Source organism: Lepus europaeus, unplaced genomic scaffold, assembly GCF_033115175.1.
Source record: "Lepus europaeus isolate LE1 unplaced genomic scaffold, mLepTim1.pri SCAFFOLD_3_1, whole genome shotgun sequence".
Taxonomy (NCBI): Eukaryota; Metazoa; Chordata; class Mammalia; order Lagomorpha; family Leporidae; genus Lepus; species Lepus europaeus.
The window spans coordinates 12,274,357-12,280,751 of NW_026909276.1; the positions used below are offsets into that span (position 1 = coordinate 12,274,357).

Sequence of the window (6,395 nt, forward strand, 5' to 3'; positions counted from 1 at the left end):
AAAAAAGCAAAATGACCTAAGACAAAACTAAGTCAAAAACATGAAGAAAATGAAAAGCTCAGAATTCATTAAATTTTGAGTAAATTTCATCCTTGTAAAGGAGTTTGTTGGAAGCTCCAGGTCATAAGATCCCAGCAGAATCACAGACATTGGAGGGTGGGAGAGATCCCCAATCTCATGAGGTTGAGTCATCAGGAAGGTGACAACAGCCCCTGCTCTTAGGAGAGCGAGGCCCCAGGAGAGTGAGCTCCTCCAGACCTGAGCCCAAGACTCAGCCCTCACTACCCCCATCAGCCACAGCCTGGATGAATGGCACCCCTTCTCCCTACCCCTCACAGAAATCTAGTAGGTGTGACTCTGATTGGCTGCATCTTCTCGGACATGATGCCTTCTCACTGGCTCAGCAAACTGTCCAATCAGACACACTGGATCAACAATGAAGAGCAACATGGGGTCTTTTTCTTCATGCTGCTAAATACAGCTTCTCCAGACTGCTGCTTATAGGGGTTCCACGAGGCTCAGTCTTTGTCATCTGTGAAGTTCTCTCACTACAAAAACCATCAGAAGGATGCCTGGAATCTGGAATATGGTGAGTTTGTGGGGTTAGTTGCCTCTTGCTTGCAGGATGGTATCTGGCATGGGACACTGGATATCTTTTCATTCCTGAATGTTGTGACTGGCTCAGCCCTAGAGTTCTGTATTTTTCCAAATTGTGTGGTTAGGATGCACAGGTTCTCAGGGAGAATCCAGATTTCATGCATGAAATTTGGGGGATAACCCTTGATTTGTGGGATCCCCTGTCCCTTGTTTTTCCTCCTGGATAATGTAATTCCCCTCAGTTAGGAAACAGGTCACTAAATCCACAACCCAGTCCTCTTGGCACAGCTCTTCCTAAGGGAGTGAGGCTCTCATATTGTGGTTGCTGCATATGAGCTGACCCTGGGGCAGAGAGCTGGATTAGAAGTGGAGCAGCCAGGTCTCAAACCGGTGCTCATATGGGATGCCAGCGCTTCAGGCCAGGGCTGTAATCTGCTGTGCCACAGCACCGGCCCCTGTACTGTTTGCTTTTTAAAAATTGTAAAAGACAAAGGACTTTTTGGTTTATATAAATCATTGATATGACAAACCATTTTAGACTACTTTAAAATAATTTGAAATTCTACATGTTCTTTGATTAAAATACTTTGCTCTTATTTTAGAGGCTTTTTAGGATTATTTCAAAATGCATATTAAGGAACCAATAGATAGGGAAGGGAAAAATGAGAATGAGAATGTGTCTTGGCACCCAAGATGTGTTCCAAATAACAAAGTGGTAGCTTTGGGATCCACAAGAGAGAAGGCCCACTCTTCCAGGAACAAAAAGTCCTTGCCAAGGTCCCGCGTGCACCTAAAGGTCAACCAATGAGGATCAGAGGCACCTCAACCTTCAACCCCCATGCCCTGTATTTATAAAAGGAGCCCTCCCAACCTCTGAAGCATGACTTCCCTGGCCCCCACTCTGTTGGAACTGGTGCACCTTGCCCAGGAGGGGAATCCCAATAAAAACCTGTAAACTGATTCATTTGACTAGGAAGATTTCTTACACACTGGACACCTTGTGCAAAGAATGCAAGTGATCTTTCTCCTAACATGAAATAAAACTGGTGTTTGGCAAGGAAAGAGAGGAACAAAGCAGAACAAATAACTTAAGGAATATAAGGGAATATAAGAATGTTACAGATTTGTAGCAGATAATTTTGTGGGAGGTTTCTTTGGCTGAGTTTAGAAGGAAATTATTTCTTTTTTTTAATAAATACAACATCTTTATTTGGCATTGGGTATCCTGACATTTTTTTCATTACAGTTCCTTATTAAACAAAAAAAAATCAAAACAAATTAATCAAAAATAAAGATTCAATGGCCATATTTACAAATAGCAGAGCCAACCTGGGCATCTCTCATACCCTCACCCCCCAGGACATGGTTAAGGGGTTAATAAGCTTTGGGGAGTGCAGGAGGCGGGTTCCATGGGTCTTCTGGTTCTAAGACCCCTTCCCCCACAGAGTGAGGGTATCTCCTGCAGCCAATGGGGTACCCAGAGTATGCCTTGGCAGCTTTATTTGCCCTCTCTGGGTGACTTCCACAAATAACCCTGCATCCAGCAGCTGCCAGTGTCTTTAATTCAGTGAGTGAGTCACTTCCAGGACTGCCCCTCCCCACTTTTCCCCACTACCTGGATCGTTAATGACCTCGTTACACCACAAATCCCAAACCTGTTAAAAAAACAAAACAAAAACAAAAACAAAGGTGGCCCTGCTGCTGTGTGACCTCCCCCAGACAACCTGATGTCAAAGTCTCAGCTTTCACCTCTTTCTCATGCCCTGGATACACAACAGCTGCGAGGCCTGCCCCTGGGGTTCTGATCCAGTGGCCGTGGGCCGCCCCCACCAGCTTGCTGTGCCTGGACAATGGCGACCCCAGTGAAGAGGAGCAGCAGGGAGGCCTGCTGCAGCCGGGAGAGGCTGCGGTTCAGCATGAGCACTGAGAACAGTGCCGTGGTCAGGATCTTCAGCTGGTACGGCACCTGGAAAGTGGCCGCTGGGAGATTGGAGATGGCAACATACTGGAGGTTGTTCTGCAAAGTGTAGATGAGGGAGGGCACTGCAAGCTTGAGCGTGTCCACGTACTGCACCAGGACAGCCTCGTGGAGGAAGAGAACCAGGTGTTTCACATTACCCCTCTTCTGGGCGAAGAGCAGCAGCAGGCAGGTGAGGCCCTTGAGCCCTTCGGCCATGACCACAGCGGTGGTGGCAAAGAAGCAGTCCCCAGGCAGCGTGCGGGCATAGTGGATGCTGAGGATGAGGGAGGCGTTCTGGACCACCAGCACAGCTAGGGATATGTACTTGAGGCGTCTGTGAGCCCCACTCGCGGTCCCAGCTGCCAACGCCCCCGCGGAGACCGCCCCCGGCCTGGCCACCACGGTGGAACCGCCAACCCCAACCGCTGCCATGTTGGCATCTCAGAAGGAAATTATTTCTATGAGTTTCTCATGTTATATAAGTATAAAGATGTCTCATGTTATATAAGTATAAAACTTCATAGGTGGTCCTAGTCTTCCCCTCCAATAAACACACACCCAGAAAACACTGTTTGCTTGGTGCAAAGAAGGCTACTGAGTCTGATAATATTATCTAATTTTGTACCTGGGAAATCTTGTGTCCAGGAGAGGAGTGTGTGTGTGTGTGTGTGTGTGTAGAAACTCCCTGTGGCCAGGGAGTGCAGTGGAGGATGGCCCAAGTCCTTGGGCCCTGCACCCCATGGGAGACCAGGAGGAAGCACCTGGCTCCTGGCTTCAGATAGGCGCGATGCGCCAGCCACAGCACGCCGGCCACGGTGGCCATTGGAGGGTGAACCAACGGCAAAGGAAGACCTTTCTCCTGTCTCTCTCTCTCACTATCCACTCTGCCTGTCAAAAAAAAAAAAAAAAGAAAGAAAGAAAAAAAGAAATCCCATTATTGACCAGTGCCATGGCTCACTAGGCTAATCCTCCACCTGTGGCACCAGCACCCCGGGTTCTAGTCCCAGTTGGGGCACCAGATTCTGTCCCAGTTGCTCCTCTTCCAGTCCAGCTCTCTGCTGTGGCCTGGGAAGGCAGTGGAGGATGGTCCAAGTGCTTGGGCCCTGCACCCACTTGGGAGACCAGGAGGAAGCATCTGGCTCCTGGCTTAGGATTGGCACAGCACACTGGCCACAACATGCTAGCCGGAGCGGCCACTTGGGGGTGAACCAATGGAAAAAGGAAGACTTTTCTCTCAGACTCTTGCTCTCACTAACTCTGCCTGTCAAAAAAAAGAAAGAAAGAAATCCCATTGTTAATTTTTGCTCCTCACAATCAACTTCATCAGGGGCATCTGTGGAAATGTACAGTAGGTTTTTAAGAGAGCAGGGGAGCCCCAGGTCTCTGTTCTACCATTAGGCTGAGGCAGAGCTGAAGGACACAGGTGCTGACCATCAGGAGGAATCACAGAACTTAAGCCTAGTCAGCAGTCTAGCGACAAGCCATGACACCTGAAACCAGAGACCGTCAACTCTTCCATGACTTCACCACACCAAAGTAACGGGGGAAAATGGTGATGAAGGTAGGTGCCTGGGGTGCTTGTCTCACAAGGAATTTCCACGTGGACACGCAGTGAGCAAAGCAAGATTTATTTAAGTCAGAAACCTCTTGCCACAGCAGCCATTAGGGGGTCTCCAAGAGAGGGAGACCTGAAAAATGGAGTGGAGTCTTTTAACTGCAATTTGGATGAGCAGAATAATACCAGCTAACAATCAGTCAGCGGCTGGGGACAAAACCCATCAATAATCCTGCCTAGCTTGCTCTTGTTAAAACAAAAATCCAGCCAATTAGTAGGATAGGCCAATTCTTTCTATTCTCATGATAAAACTAGAAGCTCAGAAGAGTGGAGCATTGCTACTTTTGTCTTGCTAATAGACAGGTTCTGGGGAGAAGCAAGCATCTTGTCTACTCTTACAAGGACTCCCCATTAGTCCTAACACCAGCACCCCCTGCCTTAGAACCTCTTTATAAGCCCCCAATCACCCTCCTCCAACAGCATGGTAGTCCTAATGAAGGCACCCTACCTTCCCCTAATCCTGTGAGTAATATTTGCAGAAGAATTTCAGAAGCCTACTAAAAAAAGGAGATGATTTGGAAGGGCAGGCTTTTGCCCCAGCTGACAGAGAACCCTCCCCCAGCTGAGGCAGAAAGCACCTCCCACCTGACACCCTGGACTCCCCTGACTGGCAGGTGAGACCTTCCTCAGAACAAAGCCTGAAAATCTGCATAACTGTCAATTGAATAGACTCTTGGTTTTATTTGAAGCCTGGTGCTCCAATTACCCTGTCCCTTTAAACACGCTCTGTGCTGTGTGGTTTGGTAGCAAAAGGCTTCTTTGGGTTGGGAGGACTTTCTTTCCCGAGACTGCAGCTGCCTTCTGGAAATACAGCCTTTCCTCTGGCCAGCACTCAGCTGTGGCGAATTAAAGCTGTGAGCATCAGGAGCCGGATTATTGTCTGCAAACAACATCGGTGAGCTAGCCCAGAAGTCTGCGAGGTATTTTTCTTTTTTTAAAATTTTATTTATTCAACAATCAGAGTTACACAGAGAGGAGAGGCCTTCCATCTGATGATTCACTCCTCAATTGGCCATAATAGCTGGAGCAGCACCGATCTGAAGCCAGGAGCCAGGAGCTTCTTCCAGGTCTCCCACGCAGGTTAGGGGCCCAAGGACTTGGGCCATCTTCTACTGCTTTCCCAGGCCATAGAACAGAGCTGGATGGGAAGAGGAGCAGCCAGGACTAGAACTGGTGCCCATATGGGATGCTGGCGCTTCAGGCCAGGGCATTAACCCACTGAGCCACAGCGCTGGCCCCTGGAATGTATTTTTCAAGTGGCTTAACCCTTTCACATTAGTAAGGAGGGCAATGGTCACTTGTATCTCCACCCCAGAGCTGCTTTTGAGCTAACATTTTGGCGGGACTCTGGGGACATCCCAGCAGCTTCTGAGAGCACTTTCTCTCCGGGACTTTCCTTTCTCTTCCTGCTGTGACATTAGCTACCTTGGGGGGAGTCAATGGCTCCCCTTTGTGTATGGAGTCTACAGCTCTGAGACTGCGTAAGTTGAACCAGGGGCATACCTGAAATTTCTGTCTCTGCTCTTTGGGTTCATGGCATTTGGACCTGGTTTAGGTCATTTTTGTGGTTCTGGTGTGTGGGAGATGGATTCTAAGATTTTTACTTCAGCCTCCCTGTGAGGAAATTTGGATATTTTTTGGAAGAGTACTCACTTGGTTGTTTGTATGGGAATTTCTTCCCTTTGGTGAAATATGAGTGGTTCAATTTAATTTCCATCCAAAATCACCTTGAGTTGCATCATGGCTGATTGGGCAGCTTATAGTTATGATCCTATGACTAAGAAAAAAATGGTGTTCTAGTGTAATATTGCATGGCCTGCGTATGTGTTAAATTTAAGAGAAGGTGCTTGTTAAGTGGGATTTTTAAATGTTTATTTTATTTGAAAAGCAGAGTTAGAGAGGCAGAGGTGGGGGGGGGGATGTCCTGTTAGGAAAAGAGGCACAGAATAGAGAGGAGGTAGTGTATGAAATTATAGCCAGACCGAATTTATTCAGAGAAAATAAATCCATAGAGATGGGTAACCAACTGCCACTGTCCACATACCCATGACCTGACAGAAGGCCCTGACCCCCAGGGAAGGCTGGGGATGGGGTGAGGTAGGGGGCAGCAAGCAGAGGGGAATTCCTGGAAATGGTCTTTCAGGTGGTGTAAGGGGTGGAATATGAAGACAACAGAGTGTGAGACCCAATTGAGGTCTCACACTCTTTTTTTTAAAGATTTAT

At 47.9% G+C, this 6,395-nt stretch overlaps 1 pseudogene; it reads right to left on the reverse strand.

Annotated features, from left to right (window-relative positions):
• Positions 1-2,232: 2,232 nt before the first annotated feature.
• LOC133755216 (UDP-galactose translocator-like) lies at positions 2,233-2,989 on the reverse strand (annotated as a pseudogene).
• Between the last annotated feature and the right edge of the window lie 3,406 nt (positions 2,990-6,395).